General features: G+C 40.8%; 1 protein-coding gene across 1 annotated transcript in view; it reads left to right on the top strand.

The window, feature by feature from the left end:
• The window catches only part of Tmem26 (transmembrane protein 26), a 51554-nt gene that overhangs the window by 6662 nt on the left and 31803 nt on the right, over positions 1 to 13089 (top strand). The window lies entirely within an intron of this gene.

Here is a 13089-nt window from a genome sequence, read left to right as displayed (position 1 = left end):
ATTTGTATGGTGGTGTATATATGAATAGTATATATATATATATATATATATATATATATATATATATATGGCAGGTGTCAGTCAAATATGAAAAATATGGAAATAATTAACAATGGCCAATGCCTGCCCTCAAAGACTTCACATTTTTAATCAAGGGAATCAGAAGAAAACAAAGAAGCAAATGATAAATCAATGATCTGATAGATAACAGGAAACAAATGAGTGCTAAAACTGTGGCTGCCTTTGCGTAGCTCACCCGAGAGGGAAGAGTGTGATGAGAGTTCTCCGGGGTGGTCTGAGGAGCTTGGCTGGGAAGGTGACATTTGAGCTGAGGTCTGCAGAATGGGAATGAGAAGCGTCTAATCAGAGGTCAATGATCCAGGCAGGATGCAGTGGTGCCAGGCCACATTGCAGCGATGTCTGAATAAAGACAGCCTGGCATCCATTAAAAGCAAGGGTGGGGCCCGAACTGTCCTGAGAACTTGTTCCTTCACGTTTCTCCCAGAACTGTGCTCTTGAACAAAGGCCTTCCTCTCTCTTTATTGAATCTATACATCCATAAGAAATAGTGAAATAAAGACAGAATTTGTCTTATCAGGGAATTTGTTTTGGACCTAGGACAACACACTCAATCACAAATAGATGTTATCAGTCTAATCCTGTTTTTGACACAAATGGGATAATCCATTGCTTCCAACGAATATGTAGTTTGCAGCACTTAGTATTTTTACAATCTCTCTGTCTCTCTCTCTCTCTCTCTCTCTCTCTCTCTCTCTCTCTCTCTCTCTCTCTCCTATGTCAAGGGCAAAGAAGGGTCCTGGAGGATTAAAGCTATATATTTAGATTACAAGATGAGCCCAAGACCTAGTAAACCTCATAAGCAAGCTGAGGCGGCGTCCCAGCAGTCCTTCCCACAGGAGAACTAGGGAAGAGGGTAAGCTTCGTGAGCCTTGAGATGGTAAAGACACGTTCCTGAGTGCCTGAGACCTGTCCACCGTCTTTTCCTCTTCACGTCATCTCCTCGTGCGTCCCCTGACTCCACACAGAAAATCCTTCCTAAGTTTTCGAACTTTGCCGTAGCATTTTAAACACTGGATGTTGGACACTTTCTAGTTTACAACTTCAAACAGGAATGAAAAGGATCAGAAATGATTCTATACTAAATTGATCTCCAATTCAAGCCAAAGTTATAAACAAATGAAATACTTTGACTATTTAACTGCATTTGGAAAGTTAGTGACATTAAAACCTTGACTTGACTGGTCTGTACTATGTAGAGTCTGATCTTGATGAATCAGTTTTGGTTGGTGCAGTGTCTGTACGATGTAATTCTGAAGAATTTGGTAACACATACTTCCTGTCACCAAAAATACTGGAAAACAGTTGAGTAATAAGCAGATGCCATTTTCCAATATCTGCTTATTTTCTGGACACCAGGCAGGATGAAATGGAAGGGTGTCTAAGGAGGCCAGGTGACTCCTGCATAGTTAACATGGCTGTGAACATTCTCTCTGGACACCAGGCAGGATGAAATGGAAGGGTGTCTAAGGAGGCCAGGTGACTCCCGCATAGTTAACATGGCTGTGAACATTCTCTCTGGACACCAGGCAGGATGAAATGGAAGGGTGTCTAAGGAGGCCAGGTGACTCCCGCATAGTTAACATGGCCGTGAACATTCTCTCTGAAGACAGTCTCTGCGTTCACTTGCTGTCTGGATTACATGAAATCTCACTGAGGTTTCAGTTTTTCTAGTAATACTTTCCACTTCGCAGCAGGTTTTCCAGTCCTGTCTGCAGTGTGTTCATGTGAATCCAGAGTCTTACAGCATTAGCTCCTGGTGTGTTTGCAGACATATATACTGTGTATCCTGAGCCTTGAGCCCAGGACAGAAAGGTGATATAAGGTTACATTCCTTTTGGAAGTACACATTGAATGCTTCCCCAGATGGCTCTGTTCTGAGCCGTTCAAGTCATGGCTGAATCATGGTCTTCTCTCCGGTTGCTCTTGTGAGGGACTCAAGGAGACGTCAATATTTTCTTCTTTTATTTGACAATGGACTCGGGACCCATACGATAATTATGCTTGCATTTAGAATGAGATTTCCGGAAACCTAACCATCAGCTGGTGATTGTGCTTTGCCCATGTGTTTATTTACCTGAGACCTTTTAGAACTGAAAGTCAAGGTGACTGATATTTTACAGCTTTTTGTTCCTCCGTGAGTGAAAAATGAACCAAAAATTAATGTGGGTAGCTCAAATACTTCGGTGAAAATATATTCCTACTTTAAGTCTCATGTATTTCTCCACTTGCCAGTGACATTATTAAGCACACAGTATCAGGACAAATGTGAATTGCTTAACTTTTTTTTCGAGCAAAAGAGAATTCATGTTTTCATTAAGGTTGAGTTCCCTGTGTGTGTATACCCCACACTGTTCTGCAAATTCTTCTGAAGTATCAGTTTCCAGAGATTTACACCCCAGGTGTATAAACCGCTTTGTTACAGAAAACCAGTGTGCCTTTTCTTTAAAAATTTATAATATATGCACTATAAGATGTACTTGTTCAAAGGTCACATAGAAAAGACACTGAGGATGTAATAATCTGCTAAGATAAAATGCCAGAATGGCACAGACTTGGTTACGTTTCTCTGAATATAAACCTACTACCCATGTTTGTTTACAGAAGGGGGTTACATTCTATTGGTGTCTATTTGACCTCAAAGAGGTAGATAATGACCTCTTAGCTTATGCAAATGACTTAGCTTATGCATGTATTAGAATAAAGATTAGTAGTTCTTGAGTGACTAAAACAGCCCTTCTACGTCAGCACTAGAGCCTGGTTGGGTTCTTTGTAATTCCTTTGCTTTTTATTTTCCCAGATTGAGCCTCTTGTCCCACACAATGTTTTAGTGCACATAGAGTAGACCCTGGTATTGCTGTGCCATTCTCGGGAAGTCTGCTGGTACTCGTGACGAGAATGATGTGACAGCGAACACTCTAACAGTGACCAGTTCATCGAACACTTTCAACACACTAAGCTTGTTCCAGATCTGCTAGCTCCTGCCATCTTCAAATGATCTTCAAGTAGTTTCCCTTTTAAAATGCCATTTTAGGGTGACTACAGTGATGCACGGCAAAGCTAAATCCCTTGTCTAAAGTCACAAAAACAATTCTTAGTGTCTCTGGACACTTGCATTTATGGAGCTGAGATTTGCATTCCATTATCTCCCAGGATCTCCCAGGAAACCTGGTGCTGCTATAAAGACAGGAAAGCCAGGAGCTCAGACCTTGAAAAAGACCTGGATTTCCCAGGACTGGACCTTAGTTATCCTGCGTGGAATCACCCTCACTCGTTGTGCTCTGAATCCAATTAAGAAATATTTTTCAATATATACTTTTATTGAAGTTTTGTGCAATGTATCTCAGTCATATTTAGATGCCCTCCCCTACTGCCCTCCATAGCCCACCCACTGATTTCCTGTCTTGTATGTTAAGGCCTATTGAGTCAAGTTTGTGTCCCTAGATGTCCCTCGGTGTGAGTTCATCCACTGGAGCCTGGTCAACCTATCTAGAGTCTCTCCCTTAAAGAAGACTAACTCCCCCTCACCCAGCAGTGATCAGCTGCCAATAGTTCCTCAGTTAAGATTGGGGCTTCTTACCCATTTCCCCAGTTCTATACTGGACTTTTGTCTGGTTTGAGTTTACGTGGGTCTTGCACACGCTGTTACCACTGCTGTAAGTTTATATGAGCAAGTTCCCCGAAGCCTGGAAAACTGTTTCCCTGTGGTCATTCACCACCCCTGGCTCGTACAGTCTTTCTGCTCCTCTTCTGCAGTGATCCCTGAGCAGTGGGCGGGTGAGGTTTAAAACAGGAATCCTATACAGAGACACACACTGTGTCCAATCCAATATTTAAATGCAACTTTGACAGTATAATTATATTAACTTCTAGAGTCAGGGTTTTTCTCTAGTACACAAAGGGTCATAGGCCTTTGTTTTATTCTATTTGTTCTTTTATTTTTACATCCCCAATTGGGGACGACAAATCTCAGGTGGCCCACTGTGATGTTTAGTGACAATTGACGACTCAACTGAATCTAGAGTCACCCAGGAGACAAGGCTGTACCCATGCCTCTGGGGGATAATTTTGTTTATTTTAAAATATCTTATTTATCGGGACTGCAGAGATGGCTCAGCGGTTAAGAACACTGGTTGTTCTTGCAGAAGACCCGGGTCTTCTGTCCTCTGCAGGCACTGCACAACACTCAAATGGGTGCATTGCCTGCATTTGTGTATGAGTGCACTCATGCACGGAGGTCAGAAGAAGGTGTTGGATCGCTAGAATTGGAGTAACAGATGGTTGTGAGCCTCCATGTGGGTGCTGGGAACCGAACCCGGGTCCTCTGTAAGAGCATCCAGGGCTCTTAACTGCTGAGCCACCTTTCCAGCCCCTGTCTTGATTATTATCTGATGTGGGGAAACTCACCCTGACTATTGGCAGGACTATGCCCTCGGCAGATTCTTGGGCTATGGATTGAGAGAGAAGGCTGAGCACTGCCATTCACTGCTCTATGTTCCTGCTTGTAGATGTGATGTGGGCAACTGCTTCAGGTCTTGCCTCCTTGATGCCCCACCAGGATGGACTACACTCTTGAACCGTGAACCCTTTCTCCCTTAAGTTGCTTTGGTCTGAGTATTTTATCATAGCCACAAGAATAGAAGGGAAGTCTCCTGACAGAGGAGGGGTGGGGTGACTGTGGGCAGCAAAGAAAAGGTCGTGCTAAGCATAGGACTCAGACATGCCTGTGTAAGCACATGTCCTTGTAAAAACTAAAATGAATTATAAAGAAAATAAAAGAGAAGAAAAAGTATCTAGATAGCTGCAGTTTGGGTCCCCAAGCAAGGATTTGACATCTTCTACAGAAAAGAACAAACAGAAGCATTACCATCCTCATGGAGAAGGAAATAAATTATGTCATTATATAAATAACATTCACAACATGTTTTATATTCTGAATATTAAAATTCCTATAATCATGACCAATTTCATTTCATGTATTCATTAAACAAGATTGAGTCTCAATAAACAAGCATTTATCACACAGGATGCTGTGATGTTCTTGAAGCAATATAAATAGATGTGACTCCATATGACGCACAATGACACTTGAAGCCAATAATTCTCTACAAATTAAGGCCAGGGTTCAGAAAGGCTGCAGAGTCAAGATGCCACCGGCAAAGTCTGGTGCTAGATAAAGGAAGTCTGAGCTAAGTGATTCCGAACCAGCTTTGAGGCGGCTGCTGATTGTCAAGAATGAAGAAAAGAGACAGGCCATCCAGGCTGACGGAATGGCACCGTGGTGGTGCCTAGGGTCTCTCTTGGAGCCAATCCATTTAGAAAGATGTCTTCCTTACATTTGCTCAGAAATGTTTTTATGTTAAAAATTGCGCATAGATCCACAAACTGATGTGTACTTAGTCCCTGTGACTAGTGAAGTCTTGAGGCACAATTTTGATGTTCAGATATCAGCAATCTGATGTACTTAAGCTGGCTCTTGCTTCGAACACATTCTTGGAAATTTTTAGATTGAGTGGGGTTTGTAGAATTTTGCTTTCCATTTATATGATAATTTAGGAGTGATATTTTATTTTAAAAAATGTCAACAGCAATGAAATTTATAATTAAGAACTTTAACTTCAGAACTATCTCCCTTGACAAAACCTAAATATGAGACTTCCTTAAGGAATCTGAGGTACAATGAACTATTTTACTGTGGTGTGTAGTCTCAACACATTTGAAAATCCCCTATGCCTCTTGGGTCATCATTCTTTAGCAGGCTTCCAGAACACAGCAAAGAATAATCTGTCATCTGATCTCCACACTGTTGAACATGCCCAGTCTGTTTCAATTTTCTGATTCTTTGGGGATTTCTACAAGCTTGTGATCACTTAGCAATAGCATCCCTTGTCTCTTCAAGGCACACATAAGGAGCTCTGAGAGCTGAGGTGGTGGACAGGGGTACATGTTAGGAAGATAAAGGGGTAGTCACCGAAGTCAAGGCAGTGACTTCCCAGGCATTCAGAAGCTGTGCGCTCTACAGACCCACTAGGCTCATACCGAGATACTGCAGAATCTTGATACTGTGACACTGAGGCTGTGCTGTTGTTGCCATTCCCCCCATATTCATAGAAAACCCTTGTTGAGGAGCCAAGATGGAAGTCGCATAGGCTAAAGTCTTTCCAGAGAAACCAGTCCACATACAATCAATCCTTCAACCAGAGCTCAAGGCTCACAAAGGGATGGATACCTTGACATAGCTTTCCAATTTGTGTGAAAACAAAAGTTCTAGAAATTTTGCAGGTACATGTAAGGCAGTTTAACATTATGTTTTGGAAACTTGGGTGTAGGATCCTTGCAACTCCACTCAGTTCTACAGAATCTAAAATGCCAAGGAGTGAAATACAAAGGGAAATCTGTATTCACATAGAAGTAATTTTTGAACATGATTATTTTCTTCATTTAAGTATTATCCATTTTCGCCTCAATATACATGAATGGAAGCCAGAAGAGAGAGCAGACTAGATAATGCAGCGTGCGATATTGTGGTTAATTTTTCCTCTGTATGTGTGTTTATAATGTTATACATTTCCAAAAATGAATGGGTGTTACATTTTCAATATGAACAGAATAATAATTGTCATTTTTAGAAGGAGCAAAATGGAATGTTAATTCTAGACTAACGTTGAGCTGAACTAAACAATGCATTGTAGCTCTAAATTGCTAATGTCATGACATAATCATTTTGTAAAAAGTATAATAATGACTACTTTGTATCATAAACAACATTTTACTTTTGGTATGTAAAGAAAAGAAGAATACAGTAAGCTCTTTTGAAGGACTTGAAGTTAAGCGGGATGTGGTGGTTCACGCCTACAGTCCCAACACTTAGGAGACGAGGAAGGAGGATCAGAAGTTCAAGGTCAGCCTGGGGTAAATGAAACCCTGTCTCAAAAAATAAATAATAAATAAAACGGAAAGAGTAAGGGAATTCAGAATAGTGCTGAGCAGGACCTAGATGCATCTATGACTAACAAAACAAGTGAACATTAATACACAAATAATTACATAAATGAATATAGAAAAATTCTCTGAGGAACTCTTTTGGAGAGAATTGACCAGTAGGCTAAGATGTGAAATAAACAGTAAAATAATGTGGAAAGAGTCTTTAAGGAAGATTTTTAGTTTAGGAAACAACTGAGCAAAATAATTTGGCACGTTAACACCTGGCAACTTCGGTACTCTGTGAGGACAACAGTAGTCAGACTGTAATAAATCTGACTTTCCCAAGGCAGTCAGCTCATTGCGATGGATTACCGTCAGCTTTGCAAAAATTTCCCACATGGGTGTGTCCTATTCAGATTTCGGTACTCTGTGAGGACAACAGTAGTCAGACTGTAATAAATCTGACTTTCTCAAGGCAGTCAGCTCATTGCGATGGATTACCGTCAGCTTGGCAAAAATTTCCCACGTGGATGTGTCGTATTCAGAAAATGATAATATACTTGTCAGTTTCTAGCCATATAACGTGTTGGATCTTTGCAAACAAGTGTCCAGAAACCTGCTACATCTTCTTTCCAGGTTGATTGGCCCCTTCGAGCTAACAGTCCTCACACATGGCGCACGCTGTCTAATTATTCCCAAAGCCATCAAGACAAATACCGAAGTGAAAATATTTGGTAACTCTCAAGAAAGAGCATGCATGGGACTGGAGAGACGGCTCAGTGGTTAAGAGCACTGGCTGCTCTTGCAGAGGACCCAGGTTCGGTTCCCAGCACCCACATAGCAGCTAACAACCCTCCATAACTCCAATTCCAGGGTAATTCGATGCCCTCTTCTGACCTCCATGGGCACTATACGACAGGGGTGCACTCACATACATGTAGGCAATGCACTCATACACACACACACACACATATATATATATATATAAGAGAGAGAGCATGCAATTTGATTAATTATATAGCCAAATGTGGGGACATGTTTAATTTATTAATTTTTGGAATTCAAACTTTCCTTTGCTCCAAAACTGAATGGTATTGAAAGTAAATGACCAAGAATATACAGACCTGGCTCAGTGGGTAAAGGTTCTTGCTGCCAAGCCTGATAACTTGAATTCAGTCTTCAGAACCCACATGATGGAAGGAGAGAATCAATTCCAGGAAGTTGTCCTCTGATCCTCACATGTGTGTTGTGGCATGCACATATGCACACATGTACAATTTTAATAACATTAAAAATATTTTTAAAAGAATGCTACAGACCTTCAAACTAGCAACTCATAGATATATCACAGTCAAATGTCGACACTTTCATTGGAGCAGAAAAATATTGAATTAGATTCATTCAACAAAACTTCTAATAGAGGGGCTGGAGAGATGAATCTGGGTTCAGTTCCCAGAACCCACATGGTGGCTAACAACCGTCTGTAATTCCAGTTCCAGGGAAATCTGATGCCCTATTCTAACCTTCTGACCTCCACCAGTATTGTAGGACATGGTACACTTACATACATGCAGGCAATACACTCATATACAAAAAATAAAAATAATAAATAAGAAAATATAAAAAGAAGGCATTTCTTTTAAAAATTGGTTTATTTTTATTTTGTGTATGAAGATTTTGCCTGCATGTATATAGGTGTACCACATGCATGCAATGTCTGTGGAGACCAGAAGAGAGCGTTGGAGCTCCTGGAACAGGAGTCGCAGATGGTTGTTAGATGTAACTGCTTGGAACTGACCCCAGGTCCTCTGCAATAGCAGCCAATACTCCTCACCACTAAGCCAACTCTCCAGCCCCAAGAAGGCATTTCTAATCAAACCAAGACAAAGCATCAAGAAGTAGGAATTGTAAACCATCAAGAACCTTGTCAAATCACTAATTGTCTGGGCCAAGCCCACACATGTCAGATACCCTTAAGGAGCAGAACTTATCAATTTATTATGAACATCAATCCCAGTTCTTGTGTGTGTACTAGTTAGAATTACTGGGGCGGGGGCAAAAATCATATGATGTCTAACACACATATGATTATAAAATTTGAGAATATGTGGAGTAGAAGTGCAAAAGCTATTTGAGACATAAGGGACAGGGAAATCTTCCAGAGGAATTCCCACATAACCGATATGCAGCAGGAGAAGAAGAGAGTCAGGCACCATCGGGGAAAGACATAGCTCCAGAGAGGCAAATTCAAGTGTGAAGCCTTTTCTCTGTCCCTGGAAGAACAACCTTGCCGGAGCATGGTGAGGAAGAAGCACAACCAGCACAGCCCAGAGGTGAGTAGAGCCCTGACTGCGCAGAGTCTTGGAGACCATGCGCAAGAGCCCCATGCCATTCTTGACTCCGTGACTGTGATTACCTTAATGTCAAATGTGAAGCCAGGCATTACGGTGCTCTAAGAGGTGCAAACAGCATTTCTGGATTCAAGCAGCATTAAGTAGGTTTAGTTAGGAGAATGACGCTTTAAAAACAGAATCGATCCCAAGTTATCTAAACAAACATTCTTCTAAATTGGTATACTGTCCTCTTAAGCATAGTTATCGAATATGTAGTCATGGGTAAAATTGCAGGGCTGAGCCCAGGGAAGGTCACACTACATTACTGAGCATCTACAGTGGTCAATGGGTTACATGGCCCACATGCATTATATCCTCTAATCCTCAAAACCAACCTTTGAGGTTGGTAATATTTTTCTCCATTTTATGAACGAGAACATTTATTCTCAGAGAAGGTAAGGAATTTCTGAATAGGAATGACAGGAGGGGCAGCATTCCAGTTTGGTTCTCCTAAATTTGTGGAATTTCTACTGAGTCATACTTCACTAGAAATAATGACTAATAGAGCTGGAGGGATTGCTCAGAAGTTAAAAGCTCTTGCTACTGTTCCAGAGGAACTAATGTTCCCAGCACCCACACTGGGAAGGTTACAATCACCTGTAGTGCCAGTTCCAGGGGATCTGACACCCTCTTCTGCTCTCCATGTACACACATGGCATACACGCATGAAGACACGTACACATATATTGAAAGTGTATCTTTTAAAAAAAAATACTGAGTAATCATTCCTCAAGGATCACAGCTCACAGAATGTCCTTGAAACTGGACTTTCTGAAACAAAAGGCCCATGTGGAGCTTAGTGCACTTGTCACTGAGTTATTCAGTCATTCTTTATCCGTAAATATAAGCATTCACACATCTGCTTAAACATTAACTGAAGATTGAGCAAGAGTCTGTGATACCTAAGACAGGGGCAGATGAGGAGCCGTAGGGGCAGGAGACATAGGGTATGCCTTCAAGGAACCTGGATTTGGAAAGCTAATCTTACACACACATGATTACAAAACAGTACAGTATGCCATGAAAATGCAAGTAGGATGTGGATGGACAGACATGCACAGAGAACATTCCAGAGAAGGCTTTCATTGATCGGGAAGACATGTGCTCGTAAAGACATTTCAGAGCCTCTTCTCTCAGATTAGGCAAACTGGAAAAGCACAGAGCAGGTTGTTCTGAACAGAGACCTCCGGTTCATCAGAGAAGGCTGTGGCTTGAGTTGAATGTAGTTAATTCCTCAGACCTCAGTAGGATCCCTTTTTCTTCCTTTCTTTATATCGAATAAATGTAATGAAAGATTTACTCAAGGAAAACTTTCCCAAAATGGTTTTCTAAGTGCTGGGGCTGGAACAAACCCAGGGTGTCTGTCAAGCGTTGTACTACTGAACTATGACCCCAGACTGCATTACTGTTTGTTTTGTTTAGCTTTGTTTTAAATATACTGCAGGTTGGGAGGACTGAGTTGTTCCTTTTGATGGATTGCAGTAAGGATAAAGGAGAGGAAGTGATGTGATACTAAGACAGATAATGGGGCCCTTGACTATCAGATAAAGGAAGTTAGACTTTCTGTGCTAGACAACGAAGAAAATCTTGAACTTTGAATTGAATATTATGTGTGACTTTGCACAGCCCACTTCCTAATTACAGGAAATACATTGAAATGCAATAATACTTTTTCTAATTATAGAAATAAATATTATGTATCATTGATAATGTTATGTTCTATTTTTAGCTTCGTCAAGAGCTATTGTACATTCAGTCAATTCTCCCCCAGATGATGATGATGGTGGTGATGATTATTGTATTACAAGGGGTGTTAATCTCCAAATTAATTCCAGGTCAACAAAATTTTTCTCCAGCCAACATTTGGTATGTCCAAACAAAAATTTACATACGCCAACTCACCCTCTGACCAGAATTAACTTTCTTCTAAATGTCACACAGGAAATACTGTCCCTTGGAGGTCCCTTTGATAAGGTCAAAGAGCTAATTGCTTCTTTCTTTTAAGAGCATGCTCAACATGAGTTTTTGATATTTCCCTGCAGCCCAGCCATCTTCCAAGTCAGATTTTAATAATATCTTGACCTGTAACCTTCTGTTTCAAAATTGGTTTGGGCAAGAAATCAAAAGTAGGGGAGTATCTATATTAAATATTGATTTTTTAAAAAAAAACCTCTTGTTTTTTGCCCTTTCTCCCCCTCTTTGCAGAAGTTGAAAGAAAATAATGAAAGGGTTAATAACCTTTTAAAACGCTATCTAAAATTTTCTCTTTTTTCCTTTACTTTTCTTTGTTTTCTATGGTTTATAATATACCATTTGGGAAAAATTTAATCTCAGAACTACCAATGTGTACTGAAAGCATTTTAATATAATGTTTAATACATTATATACAATTTTGACATTGGGATAGTCTATCAAGGAAAAGCCCAGTTTACAAATTACCAAGAAAAAATAAATTTGGAAAAATTATTTTATCTTATATCTATTTGTCATTATGATGATGATGATGATGATGATGATGATGATGATGATTAGGTTTTTTGAGAGAGAATCTTGCTATGTTGCCCAAGTTGGTCTCCAGCTTGCCATCTGCCTCCATCAAATCTCTTAGTGCTGAGGTTTACTATTTCAGACTTTTAAGAATGGGTTTTCACTGCACACTGTCCTAATTCCTTTTCTGTTGCTGCGATAAAACACCCTGACCCCAAATCAGCTTAGAGAAGAAAGGGTTTATTTGGCTCACAATTCTGGATTACAGTCCATTATTGTGGGAATTCAAGGCAGGAACTTAAGGCATCACATTCACAGTCAAGAGCAGAGAGAAATGAACACAACCTTCCACACTAGCTTTCTTCGCCCATGTGGTTCAGTGCCCTGTCCATGAAATGGTGCTGCACACATTCAGTATGGGCAGGAAGTGTATGGTCTCTGTGATAGCAATGTGCCTGTGCCAGGTGTCAGGCATGATGGGTAGGCTGGTTTCCCTTCATTTTAATGCTCATAAACGGGTCAGGATTTGGAGATTAAGTGAAGTCATACAAGCGCTCCTAGACCAACGAAGCTGGCCACGTTGACAAAGAGGAAGCCCGAGGGCTGCAGAGACGGCCCAGCAGTGACGGTGCTTGTCACATGACTAACAACTGCCTGTAATTCCAGATCCAGGGGCTCTTTTGGCCTCCATGGACACCTGCACACAACACACACACACACATACATAAAAAAATTTTAATAAAAGAGGAAGAGAGAGAAAGGTCTCATCCAAACACATACACTGAGACAGAGTTATACAAAGTCACAGCAAAAAGCTCCTGTCTAGGAGCCAGAAAGAGAGCCCTCCCGCAGAGCCCACGGTGCTGGCCTGCAGATCGCGAGCCTCCACTCCCAGAACTTTTAGAAAATCAGTTTCCATTGAGAAACCCATGAAGGTGGGCCTTTGGCATAGCAAGTTGGCTGATAAAAGAATGGTCCCTGTGGTGTGGATTAGAAAACACACCAAGAGTTCAGCAGCTCACTAATTTCCATATGAGTGTGTCTCCCAGAGCATGTCCTCATACCCCACTCTGAATTTTGAGTTAAGAAATAAATATTTAGCTGACCTCTCTAAAAATCCCTAAACTTTTAGCCATTGTTTTTCTTCTATTTTACAGGTTCAGCAAATCTACACAAAACTGGTGAACTGTTTTCATTCCTTTTAATC

Source organism: Nannospalax galili, unplaced genomic scaffold (assembly GCF_000622305.1).
Source record: "Nannospalax galili isolate Female #2095 unplaced genomic scaffold, S.galili_v1.0 scaffold178, whole genome shotgun sequence".
In the NCBI taxonomy this organism is placed as follows: Eukaryota; Metazoa; Chordata; class Mammalia; order Rodentia; family Spalacidae; genus Nannospalax; species Nannospalax galili.
This window is presented reverse-complemented; position numbering and strand designations above follow the sequence as displayed.